This window comes from Leopardus geoffroyi, chromosome C2 (assembly GCF_018350155.1).
Source record: "Leopardus geoffroyi isolate Oge1 chromosome C2, O.geoffroyi_Oge1_pat1.0, whole genome shotgun sequence".
Taxonomy (NCBI): domain Eukaryota; kingdom Metazoa; phylum Chordata; class Mammalia; order Carnivora; family Felidae; genus Leopardus; species Leopardus geoffroyi.
The window spans coordinates 56,617,264-56,631,212 of record NC_059333.1 but is presented as its reverse complement, the minus strand read 5'-3'; the positions used below and the strand labels follow the sequence as shown (position 1 = coordinate 56,631,212).

At 37.5% G+C, this 13,949-nt stretch overlaps 1 pseudogene; it reads left to right on the top strand.

The window, feature by feature from the left end:
* LOC123610328 overlaps window positions 1–1,335 on the top strand; it is a 33,213-nt pseudogene extending 31,878 nt beyond the window's left edge.
* The last annotated feature ends 12,614 nt before the right edge of the window (window positions 1,336–13,949 follow it).

Sequence of the window (13,949 nt, the reverse complement as noted above, 5' to 3'; positions counted from 1 at the left end):
CCAAACCATAAGAGACTCTTAAAAACTGAAAATAAACTGATGGCTGATGGGGAGATGGAGGGAGGGGAGGGTGGATGATGGGCATTGAGGAGGACACCTGTTGGGATGAGCACTGGCTGTTGTATGGAAACCAATTTGACAATAAATTTCATATTAAAAAAAAAAACAGCTGTAAGACCTTTTGTCAGAAAAAAAGATTCAAAACATTACTGTTTACTGGCAATGCACCTGGCCACCCAAGAGCTTTGATGGAGATGGACAACAAGAATTATGTTGTTTTCATGCCTGCTAACACAACATCCATTCTGCAGCCCATGGATCAAGGAGTAATTGTGGCTTCCAAGTGTTATTATTTAAGAAATACATTTTTTTTTTAATTTTTTTTTCAATGTTTATTTATTTTTGGGACAGAGAGAGACAGAGCATGAACGGGGTAGGGGCAGAGAGAGAGGGAGACACAGAATCGGAAACAGGCTCCAGGCTCTGAGCCATCAGCCCAGAGCCTGACGCAGGGCTCGAACTCCCAGACCGCGAGATCGTGACCTGGCTGAAGTCGGACGCTTAACCGACTGCGCCACCCAGGCGCCCCAAGAAATACATTCTTTAAGACTACAGCTGCCATGGACAGTGATTCCTCTGATGGATCTGGACAAAGTACATTGAAAACTTGCTGGAAAGGATTCACCATTCCAGATGCCTTTAAGAACATTTATGATTCACTGGAAGAAGTGACAATATCAATATTAACAGGAATTTTTAAAAAGTTGATTTCAACCCTCATAGATGACCTGGAGGGGTTCAATGCTTTAGTGCAGGAAGTCATGGCAGATATGTTAGTAACAGCAAGAGAATTAACATTAGAAGTGGAGCCTGAAGATGTGACTGAATGGCTGCAATTTCATGATACAATTTTAATGGACAAGGAGTTGCTTCTTATGGTTGAACAAAGAAACTGTTTTCCTGAGGTGGAATCTACTCCTGGTGAAGATGTTGTGAAGACTGTCGAAATGACAGCAAAGGATTTAGAATGTTATATAAACTTAGTTGATAAAGCAGTGACAGCGTTTGAGAGGATTAACTCCAATTTTGAAATAAGTTCTACTGAGGATAAAATGCTATCAAACAGCATCACAGGCTACAGAGAAATCATTCGTGAAAGGAAGCCTCAGTCAGTGTGGCAAGCTTCACTGTTATCTTAAGAAGCTGCCACAGCCACCTCAACCAGCAGCAACCACCACCCTGATTAGTCAGCAGCCATCGACATCAAGGCAAGACCCTCCACCAGCAAAAGATGACAACTCACTAAAAGCTCAGATGGTGTTAGCATTTTTTTAATGAATAAAGTATTTTTTATTTAGGACATGTACTTAGGGGGGTTTTCGATATAATGCCTTTACACACTTAATAGACTACAAGGTACTATAAACATAATTTTTATATGCACCGAGAAACAAAAAAATTCATTTGATGGCTTATTGTGATACTTGCTTTATTATGGTGGTCTGGATCTTAATCTACAATATTTCTCAGGCACGACTGTAGTGAACAGCTTTAGAAGATAATGTCTCTCTCCAGAGCACAGGCAAGTTTGTTTGCTGCCTATCATAAAAGTTTCAGGTTTCCTATACTCAGGGTAACTCAGCTGTGACATACACCTATTGTGACTGTAGCATCTAACTAGGTATCATCATGTTGCTTCTTTGGGACTTGAGGGGCAAGGTAAATTGACACAAATAGGATACTCATGATGTTTCTGTGTCATGCGTAATAAAGTCATTTGTCACAGAATCAGAAGGTTCATGTTACTTTGTTAAAAATACGTGAAACCAATTCTAGTTAAGGAAGTTGGAGGGTGCTGTACTTATTAGAAGCACACAGTGGAGAATTCACAAAATTGAAGAAGAGTTGAGCAGTTAAATTTCATGAAAGATGAGTCTGGGGATCTGAATAGCATGGACACTTGAAGAGTCATTTTCTGATTCTGACACATAATTTATCAGTATTAATGAGCCATTTCATATCCCACATGTTTGAAAAAGCAAACTCCTAGAAGAAATTATATGATTAGGTTGGTCAGAGGAAGTGGGACCACATAATTCACATTCCCACCAATCAGACTGAGAGAAGCAGTAAATCAATAACCAATCAATGAACAATCAATTGATAATTAGATCAATAAATAAACAAAACAGAGACATCCCCTTCTCCTTAAGCAAAGGATTTTCTCATCTGAAGAAACTGCAGTTGTCTCTTGGGAGGACAGTGGATGGCACAAAACTTATTATACTGCCCTGTTTGTTTTGACTACCAGATAACCAAAAATTCAGCTGAATGTTAGTAACTGTGTAAGACCAAATTCTTTACATTTCTCTTGTCCTTCCGCCCTGACATTATTTTCTTGATGTAATCTTTAAGACAACTGCACACTTTATATGTGGGAAATAAACAAACAACACCATGTAAAGATCCCCAAATAAACACGTTCTGCTATTTCACTCTTCTACAACTTTGCGTGTGTTGGTCCTTTTACTAACATCTCTTCTCCATTTTGTCCACCACTCAAGTCTACTTGCTGAGAAACACAGTTGCATATAGCTTGTTGCCCCTTGCACAGGTGCATAAGAGTGGCCATGAGCCTAGAACATTTTTTTGCAAAGAAATAAGGAGCCATCACAGCCTCTGTTGGATATGTCTGTTTGCTTAGAAATATCTTCCCCTATTCCAGACTTGGTGTGTATGTCTTTGCTCTGCTTAAGCCTGGGTGTCATACAATACCATGTGGTACCCACTGCCATATCTGTGGGGAGAGAATGGAGTCCTTCACCTGCAGTATAGAGAGACATATGCAGACCATCTCTTTGCATCAGCTGTGAGTTAGACCCACTGGCAATGGGGACAGACACTCATAGTTGAAGCTGATCTTGCTCTGTCTCTTCTCTTTATCAGTAAAGTGTTGTTGCATCTAGTGTTTGTGTGAGTTGTGTCTTCCTTACCTGACACCTGAAAACCATGCAGCGGGCTGACATCGGGGACTGTGGCTCCTGTGGGCAGCACCTAAAGCTCTTTGCTGTCCCCAACTCAGAACTCCTCTTCTAAAGGCAGTAACAGGTGTTGTTCAATAGAATTCATCATTTAGATGTAGGCAAAGTTATCTATCCTGTTCCTTCTGCTCCTGATGTACTTTTACTTACCTGTGGAATCCAACCTATCTTAACATTACCTGCATTCTTTGTTTAAATATCTATATTTGCTAGTAGATAGACATTTCTTTGGATAGATCTGTATCTTAGTCATGATTGTATCACTAACACCTATTCTGTTTCCTGACATTTAAGAGGAGTTAAATGAAGCCTTGTTATTTAACTCAGTTAATAAATGGACAAATGAATTAGAGGCAGCAGAGAAACAAGGAGATCTGAGTGCTTCTCGGAAGGAGGTACCATAGACTCCATTTTGGTTTTGTTTCAGGTTTTTCTTCTTTTCATCTATCTCTCTACTAGTCTCTAGAACACTGACCTTTTCTTGCTCTTCATAATATAATACTAAATTTAATACTCAACTCCTCTTGAGAAACTATATAGTCAGATTTTCACTGTAAATGCCAATTTATCCCTTTTCTAATATTGAAGAGTCTATCATGCTGTTTCCACAGTTCTATTTAATTTTGTTCACAACACTTTGGGAATGTATATTCCTCACTACAGTCAAAGCCTACATAGTTCACCTAACCAGTTAGCGGTAGGCTGAGACTTTCAAACCATCACAATACTACCTAAAAGGTTTCTTTTTCCACTGGACTAGATATTATCCCACAAGCTCAAAGAAGTAACATCTCTTCCCACATTGCATAAGTTCAGGCAAAACTGGGGTTATCTTCTTCATTATATAAGCAAATGCCCAATATTTCTCCTAGGATTTTAATAAGCAGAACAGGAAGCATGTAAGTTTAGGAGGTGTAAGACCCATTAATACTCATGAAAAACCTGACTCCCTATTAATGTCATTTGAGAATTCTTCCCTGAAATTTTGTTTCAAATCACTTTGCCAATGCCAAATAATGTGTTTTCTTGCTTTTAGTTGCTTTCTTTGAAACCACCCCCCCCCAAAAAATTATATGCTTACAATGTCACCTCACTTTCAGAACTCCTAAGGAAAAAAATGCTTTCTTCTTTGTTTGCTTATTTTTAAATGATTGAAACACTGTCTCTCTCTTGCTAATTGAGCCCATTCACCTGTGACAAATGCAAGCTGTGCTACCGTTAAGACAATACAAGTTTGTCAGCAGGGTCACTCACAGAATGCCCTTTGCCAGGGCAAAACTGCTGATGTTCCAGCTTATTCTTAGTTGTTAAATTCTAACAGATGAGCAAAAACAAACAGCTCCATTTATTCAAAAAAGGGAAAGAGTTGAAAGGGAGTGGAGATGTGACAACTGCTATTTCCACCCTCTTGCAAAGTCAACCAGATTCTTTACAGCATAATAAATCCATTATACATGATATATCTATTCCATGGCAGAAACAGACTAGTTTAAAGCTTCTTACACATTTTTTTTAATTTAGTTCTCTATGCTGTTCCTTTATGTATGCTCATCTAGAGCAACGAACTGAGAAGGAAAAAAATCAAGTAAAAATATAATGACACCATAACTATTCACTATAACAACACTACCTTTCATATATTCATTCCCTCATTCTCTGTATACCCCTTATTTCATAGATGGCTCAAAGTGAGGTGAACTGCTAAAGCACTTAACAATTTGTGCTACTTATTCATCACTTACAGTTGCATCTTCAACACATATGATCATATGATTACCAATACATCAGAAGGAGTTGAGAGAGCTTTGCTACTTCAAGGAGAAAATGGATGAATAAATGAATGTGAATGAATTACTTCTCCCTAACTAGCACTTTAATGTTAGTTTCAAGAGATTAATTTTTCCTTGTATTTCTATATAAATTAGCAAACATGCTTCCTTATCTTTCCTTTATGAGACACACCTCTGAAAACAGTAAATTTGAATAAAAATGCATTGGTTGTATTAATTCTAAAAAGCTTTATTAGTTATAAAAATTCTATTGGGTCACTACATAGTCAAGACCTCAAAGCCTTTGTAAATGTATTTCAACTCCTTCTGAGAAGCCAGTGACACACCATTCTGTCCTTTAGAATAGCAAATGAAAAAGGCAAAAGTAATCAAGAGAACCTAAATCCTCCCATTCCTCTCCCTAATAGATACCTGGAAACTCCAGGAAAGAGTTATTACTTCTTAGATTACATTATTTAGATATATGGGGGAAGCACTTATGAAGAGTAGTATGTTGTGCTGGAGTTCTGCTTTCACTCGCAACCCTAGCCACCTCTACTGTCATGGTGCCCTGACTTGAACTTTGCAGTCCTGGATCTCCCTAAGTTTCAGCCATGAACTTGTTCCCAAAAGAAATAATGGGGATTATGTCACGGGCAAATCTATTCCAGCATCTGGAATAGAGAGAACTGTTCCCAGAGCTGAAGTATTCTTATAATCTATACTCAAATTAGGACAATTTTTAAAACACTGTTCTTGTCAAAGACATTTCTCATGAGGCTTCCTCAAGACCAGTGATGTGTTCATAGAAGTTGGATATAGAACCAGTAATGCCATTAAAGGGGGGGGGGGGGGAAAGAAAGAAAGAAAAGAAAAACAGTTGTCCATGAACTTGATCTAGGCTAGTGGCTGAACATCAGATTTCTTTAATAACTCTGGCATGCAAATATCTAATATTGTTGGATGATGTGTTGAAATTAGATTTGCCTTCCTTTGATAAGACAAGGTAAATCTGCTTTACCAGGTTTTGTTCCCTTCTTCAAACTATTGCTATATAAAACTGTTTTAGATGTTTTACTCTTATCTTCCAAAGACATTTTGTCTGTCCTCCAATTGGTTGCAAACAAAATATGGTCTATGATGGAGACCTTTTATTAATCTTCAATTGTTAGTGCTTACAAAAATTTAATGAAAGTCAGAAAAAATGAGTTCAAGGGGCGCCTGGGTGGCTTAGTCAGTTAAGCGTCCAATTCTTGATCTTGACTCAAGTCATGATCTCACAGTTTGTGGGATCGAGTCCTATGTCTGACTCTCCACTGACAGCACAGAGCCTGCTTGGGATTCTCTCTCTATCCCTGCCCCTCTCACTGCCCCTCTTCCACTTGCAGATGGTCACTCTCTCTCTCTCAAAATAAATAAATTTTTTTAAAAACGTAAAAAAAAAAAAAAAAGAAGTTCAAGCTTCACCCAAGGAAAAATTCAGAGTTTTAAGGATAGAACACAAGAATAGACCAGCATCTACAAATTTCCAAGAACAGGATGGGATGGTCTAGAAAAATCAAGATACTGTCCACTATCTTTCAGTTGAGAAAAATAAAATCAGCTGTTGGGAGGTACATATTGACTGTTCATTATGATACCAGAAAATTTTAGTGCAGCAAATAAAACTGAAAAGTTTCTAACAAAGGTAAATTGTAGAGACAACTAGGAGCCTGGCATGGAAATAAATGACTTCATTAAGTTACTACATGGTTCAAGACAAAGGAATCCATTTACCTTAGCTATCCACAAAGCAGAACTTTCTGAAGTCAAGAAAATAAACAGATTTTATGTTTTCACAATAATTGATGAGAAGACCCAACGCTGTATGCAACAGACACAGTGAGTATTTTATGTGATTTTTTTATTGTTGCTTTTAGCAGGACTATTTCTTATTTTGAATCTTTAAAGAAATAAAATTGTTGTGTTTTTATAATAAGTGCTACATACATATATCACTTGGCATGATTCAACCCACATATATTAACCTTCAAGTTCTACAGACACAGATAAAGTCCCCTTGTACATTTCAGTTCTAAATTTTATCTGTATGAATATGTTAAAAGTCTACTAGTTTCAACTATAATAATGATATAACTTGCCCATTGTTGGAAATATTGGCTCTTATCTTCAAGTGAGAAAAAAATTATTTTATTGATCATACTGTCACTTGTGTATGGCTTCCTTTTTTTGACATTCACTTAGACAGTCAAATAATTGTTAAATAGTTATTTGCTCCTGTTTGCATCTCTTTTATGTCTGTCCACTTCATTTCTATTTACTCCTCTTTGCCCTTTTCTTGCTTAGCTATTCTACAATGATCATGGAAGGCCTTGACTAAGAGATCAGAAGACAGTATAAGCCAGAACTTAACTGTACTTAATCATGTAGTTTATTTTCTCCCTGTACGTATTTACTACCTATAAAATGAGGAGGTCTGATTTTGACTAAATCAAAATTGAATGTAAAATTCTGTGTTTACATGCATTTTTCTTAAGGAGAAGAGTCATCATATATCAGTTGTTCAGAACAGATTTTTAAACCATAGCTGATTTGCTACTTAGACTAGCCAACCAACATTCTGTTCTCTCTTATGTCCTAAAACAACCCAGGCAATAAAAGAGTCATTTTCTCCAATACAGTCTCAAAAAATGTTCATATGTTTCTGAAGAATGAAAATTCCCTATGATGTGTGTGTGTGTGTGTTTATGTGTGTGTTTTTCTAACTCTGGTTTTAAATTATTTTAATGCTATCAGGTAAAGGAATTTAATGGGTATCAACAATAAAACTTACTAGAAACTATGCTGTTTTGGGTTGGATTTTTTTTTGGGGGGGGCTTTGGGGGTTTTTTGTTGTTGTTGCTGTTGTTGTTTTTGAGAGAGAAAGAGCACATGAGCAGGAGAGGGAGAGAGAAGGGGAGAAAGAGAGAGAGACTGAGAGAGACAGAATCTTAAGCAGGCTCCATGCCCAGCACAGAGCCCAACGTGGGGCCTTATGACCTGAGCCTAAATCAAGAGTCTGAAGTTTAGGGGCACCTGGGTGGCTCAGTTGGTTGAGCATCCGACTCTGGCTCAGGTCATGATCTCATGGCTCATGGGTTCAAGCCCCGCGTCGGGCTCTGTGCTGACAGCTCGGAGCCTGGGGCCTGCTTCGGATTCTGTGTCTCCCTCTCTCTCTCTACCCTCCTGTGCTTATTCTCTGTCTCTCTCTGTCTCAAAAATAAATAAACATTAAAAAAATTTTAAAAAAAGAGTCCAAAGCTTAACTGACTGAGCCATCCAGGCATCCCTGGAAACTACTTTTAAGTAAAATCTGGGTGATGTTAAGAATACCACTAATGGCCTTAAATAAAAAATGTAATAGTTAGGAGGCAGTTCACCATAGTGGTGTTAAGAAAAAACTGAAAATACCTCCCCCAAGGGACACAACAAATCTACAGCCATATATGGAACAATTCCCTCTGAAAAAGACCTGAAAACTAGCTGAACAGCTCTTCCACAACAAAGAATTTTAAACGGGTCACACAGAAACATATATGAAGGACAAAGATCTGGTCTTACGAAAACTCCACCAACAAGTGCCACAAGCAGGCAGGATCTTGCAAACACAGACCTTCTCTCTGAGGATGAGGGGATTTGTGCCCCACATCAGGCACCCCAACATTTGTAACCAGTACCAGAGAGACAAGCCCCAGAAATGTCAGGCTTTCGAAATCAATGAGGCTACGTCCAGGAGAACCACAGGGCTGTAAGAAATGAAGATTACACTCTTAAAGGGTATATGCACAGACTCACTTGCCCTAGGAACCAGCAAAAAAAAAAAAAAAAAAAAAAGCAGTTTGAAAAGCACCTAAATCGTATGTGAATAAAATTAATTTGTTAAACTAAAAGTATCTGCTGGGGGTGCCTGGGTGGCTCAGTCAGTTAAGCATCAGCTTCGGCTCAGGTCATTCATTATCTCACAGTTTGTGGGTTCAAGCCCCGCATCAGGCTCTGTACTGACAGCTCAGAGTCTGAAGCCTGCTTCAGATTCTGTGTCTCCCTCTCTCTCTCTGCCCCTCTCCTTCTCATACTCTGTCTCCCTATATCAAAAAGTAAATAAACATAAAAAATATAAAAGTATCTGCTGGAAGGGCAGAAGCCTGTTGTGACTGGCTACAGAGATGGAAGAACTGGCAGGTGCCATCTTGAGGTTTCCTTCCACCTTGTTGATGCCAACACGGGCAGGAACCATACTGCACTCTCCCTCTAACCTCCTAGAACGAGTGGGCATGTTCCACTCCTGCTCCACTACTATTGCCACACCAAAGCCACTCCATGTTGATAGCTCACACGGGAGATGCCCCAAGAGTGCCTCACTCTAGTTGCCAGGGGGATTACATTTCTGAGCCAAACAGATCTGAAACAATCAAAGAGACAGTTCTTGGTAGATTACCACTCTCAGGGCACTGCATAGAGGGCAGACTGAAACATATTAACAGTCTTCCTGTGCAAAAAAGGCCTATTCACTTTGTCTGTAAGCTTCAGCCTGAGGGGCAAGCCTCAGGTTTACCATGTATCCACAGGTTACAGAGGTACTCACAGGGAACAAAGATCAGAGGATGTATCTTTGCACTCCCTCATGGCCTTCCTTCAGGTCACCAGTACCTCCCAGAAAGGAGTTCATATACTTGTCTAAAACCCTGCTTTTGGGGATGCCTGGGTGACTCAGCCAGTTGAGTGTCTAACTCTTGATTTTGGCTTGGACCGTGATCCCAAGGTTGTAGGATCAAGCCCCATGTCAGGCTCTGTGCTGAGTGTGGAGCTGCCTGAGATTCTCTTCCTCTCCTTCTGCTCCTCTCCCCACTCACGCTCTCTCTTCCTCTAGATAGATAGATAGATAGATCAATCAATCAATCAATCAATCAATCCCTGCTTTTTACAACTGTTGCCAAGGAAATACCTGCAGATCACCCGGTCAGGAGACCAGCAGGGTTTACAATTGCAGAACCACAGGACTATATATTTGCATGCTTCAAAAGCTTCTGCCTGATGGACTAGCTTCCAATTAGCTTGAAACTAGGTGCTGACTGAGAAACCTCCCTCTGGAACACAGGTCTTAGCATATCCTCAACAACTGGGACCTATCAATAATAAATCATGCTGCTTAGACAATCACAAAGGTTCAAAAGACAACCAAGAACTACAGCAAGGTTCAATGTTATGGTTCATCTCCTGTACAAAGCCACTCCTTCAAGACTGGGAGAGAGAGCTTTCACCTAATCCATAGAAACAAACACAGAGAATCAAGCAAAATGGGGAAATGGAAGAATATGTTCCAAATGAAAGAAGAAAACAAAACCCCAGAAAAAATCTTAATGAAACAGAGGGAAACAATGTACATGATACAGAGTTCAAAATAATAGTCCTAAAGATGTTTACTGAACTCATAAAAAGAATGGATAAATACAGTTGAGAACTTCGACAAAGAGATAGAAAATACAAGAAAGTGCCAAACAGAAGTCACAGAGCTGAAGAATACCGTAATTGAAATGAAAAATACAGTAGAAGGGTTCAAAAAAAGACCAGAAGAAGCAGAAGAAAGAATCAGTGATCTAAAAGACAGGGAAGTGGAACTCATTCAAACAGAGTAGAAAGGAGAAAAAAATGAATCTTGAAAAGTGAAGATATGTTTAAGGGACTATAGGACAAATGCAAACAAACTAACATTCGCATTATGGGGTCTCAAATGGAAAAAAGGAAGAAAAATGGATAAAAAAACATATTTAAAGAAATTATGGTTGAAAAAGTCCGTAACCTTGGGGAAAAAATAGACATTCAGATAGAGGAAACTCAGAGAGTTTGAAATTAGATGAGCCCAAAGAGACCTACACCAAGACACATCATGACTAAAATATCAACTTAGAGAATCCTAAAAGCAGCAAGAGGAAAAAAAAAGTTATATACAGGGGAAGAAATCAATAAGACTACCAGCAGATTTCTCAGCAGAAACTAGGCAGGCCATAGGGAAGAGAATGACATATTCAAAATGCTAAAAGGTAAAAAAATTCAAACCAAGAATACTCTACACAGCAAAGTTATTATTCAAAATTGAAGGAAAGATAAAGGGTTTTCCAGATAAGCAAAAGCTAAAAAAGTTTAACACAACTAAATCTGCCTTATAAGAAATATTAAAGGGATTTCTTTAAACTGAAAAGGAAGAGCAAGTAACAAGTAACAAGAAAACATGAAGGTAAAAATCTCATTATTAATCTCACTATTTCATAAACATAAAGTAAGGGTAGAGGATTAATCACTTGTAAGGCTAGTATGAAGATCCAAAGACAAAAGTAGCAAAAATAACTACAACTACAATAATTAGTTAATGGCACAAAAACAGATACTCAGATCAATGGAACAGAATAAAGCAGGAAATAACACCCATTGGAATAAAGACAGTCTCTTCAGCAAGTAGTGCTGGGAAAACTGGACAGCGACATGCAGAAAAATGACCCTGGACCACTTTCTTACACCATACACAAAAATAAACTCAAAATGGATGAAAGACCTAAATGTAAGACAGGAAGCCATCAAAATCCTCGAGGAGAAACCAGGCAAAAACATCTTTGACCTAGGCCACAGAAACTTCTTACTCAACACGTCTCTGGAGGCAAGGGAAACAAAAGCAAAAATGAACTATTGGGACCTCATCAAAATAAAAAGCTTCTGCACAGCAAAGGAAACAATCAGCAAAATTAAAAGGCAACCGGCAGAATGGGAAAAGATATTTGCAAACATCATATCAAATAAAGGGTTAGTATCCAAAATCTATAAAGAACTTATCAAACTCAACACCCAAAAAACAAATAATCCAGTGAAGAAATGGGCAAAAGACATGAATAGACACTTCTCCAAAGAAGACATCCAGATGGCCAACCGACCCATGAAAAAATGCTCAACATCACTCATCATCAGGCAAGTACAAATCAAAACTACAATGAGATATAACCTCACACCTGTCAGAATGGCTAACATTAACAACTCAGGCAACAACAGATGTTGGCGAGGCTGAGGAGAAAGAGGATCTCTTTTATACTGCTGGTGGGAATGCAAACTGGGGGTGCAGCCACTCTGGAAAACAGTATGGAGGTTCCTCAAAAAATTAAAAATAGAACCACCCTATGACCCAGCAATTACACTACCAGGTATTTATCCAAAGGATACAGGTATGCTGTTTCAAAGGGACACATACACTAATGTTTACAGTAGCACTATGAACAGTAGCCAAAGTATGGAAAGAGCCAAAATGTCCATCGATGGATGAATGGATAAAGACGACGTGGTATATATATGTATGTATATATATATATATATATATATATATATATATATATACATATATATATATATATATATATATATATATACACACACACAGACACACACAGACACACACACACACAATGGAGTATTACTCAGCAATCAAAAAGAATGAAATCTTGCCATTTGCAACTACATAGATGGAATTAGAGAGTATTATGCTAAGGGAAATTAGAGAAAGACAAATATATGACTTTATTCATATGAGGACTTTAAGATACAAAACATATGAACACAAGAGAAGGGAAGCAAAAAGAATATCAAAACAGGGAGGGGGACAAAACATAAGAGACTCTTAAATATGGAGAACAAACAGAGGGTTACTGTAGGGTTGTGGGAGGGGATGGGCTAAATGGGTAAGGGGTATTAAGAAATCTACTCCTGAAATCATTGTTGTACTATATGCTAACTAACTTAGTTGTAAATTAAAAAAATAAATTAAACAAAATGGTAAACATAAGGTAAAGGTTCTATAAGGGCCCTTAAGGACACAAGGAATTAAAAAAAAAAACTTGGGAGTATAAGAAATATAAAAATAATGTAGTAAAATATGAACTAACAAAGATCAAGCCCTTAAAAATAGGAACCCTATCTTGGGAGTAACATAAGGATAATCTACAAAGAGCTAGAGTTAAATGAGAAATATGGGGACATTGCACTAAAACAGTTGTTTATGTTAAATACAGTATGATGTGATAGAGTATTAAAGAAGTGAAAGAGAGAAAAAATAATAATTAGTTAAGGAGTATATAAAATTAAAACGTGAAATGTGATATCACGAACATAAAACACGGAGGGGTGTTAAAAATATAATTTTTTAAATATGTTGAAACTTAACTTGATATCAATTTAAAATATAAGTTTATATAGACACACACTGTTGTACGTAACATTCATGGCAACCACAAAGCAAAAACCTACATTAAATATACAAAGGATAACGAGAAAAAAAATCTAAGCATAATAATACAGAAACTTATCAAAACACAAGGAGAAAAAAAATAAGAGAAACTATAAAACAGCCAGCAAACAACAAAATGGCGATAAATACGTAGCTATCAGTAATTACTTTAAATGTACATGGATAGAATGCTACAATCAAGACATAGTGGCTGAATGAATTTTTAGAAAAAAGGTATATCTATATGCTGCCTATAAGAGACTCACTTCAGATGCAAAGGCACACATAAACTGAAAGTGAATGGATGGAATTTTGTCTTCATTCAAATGGAAACCAAAAGCTGGGGTAGTATAATTATATCAGAGAAAACAAAATTTAAAACAAAGACAGTAACAAGAGAGAAAGGTGAATATTACATAATGATAAACAGTCAGTCCAACAAGATGATATAGTATTTGTAAATCTCTATGCACCCAACATAGAATCACCTAAATATATAAAGCAAATATTAACAGCCTTAAAGGGTGAAATTGGCAGCAATATAGTAATAGTAGGGTACATCAATATCCCACTTACTAAGTGGATAGATCATCCCAACAGAAGATCAATAAGGAAACATAAGCCTTAGATGACACTTTAGACCCCCAGTATTTATCAGACATATACATAACATCCCATCCAAAAGGCAGCAGAATACACATTCTTCTCAAGTGTACACAGAACATTCTCTAAGATAAATCCTATGTTTGGCCACAAAGCAAGACTCAATAAATTTAAGAACAATGAAATTATATCAAGCATCTTTTCTGATCACAATGGTATAAAACTAGAAATCAATTA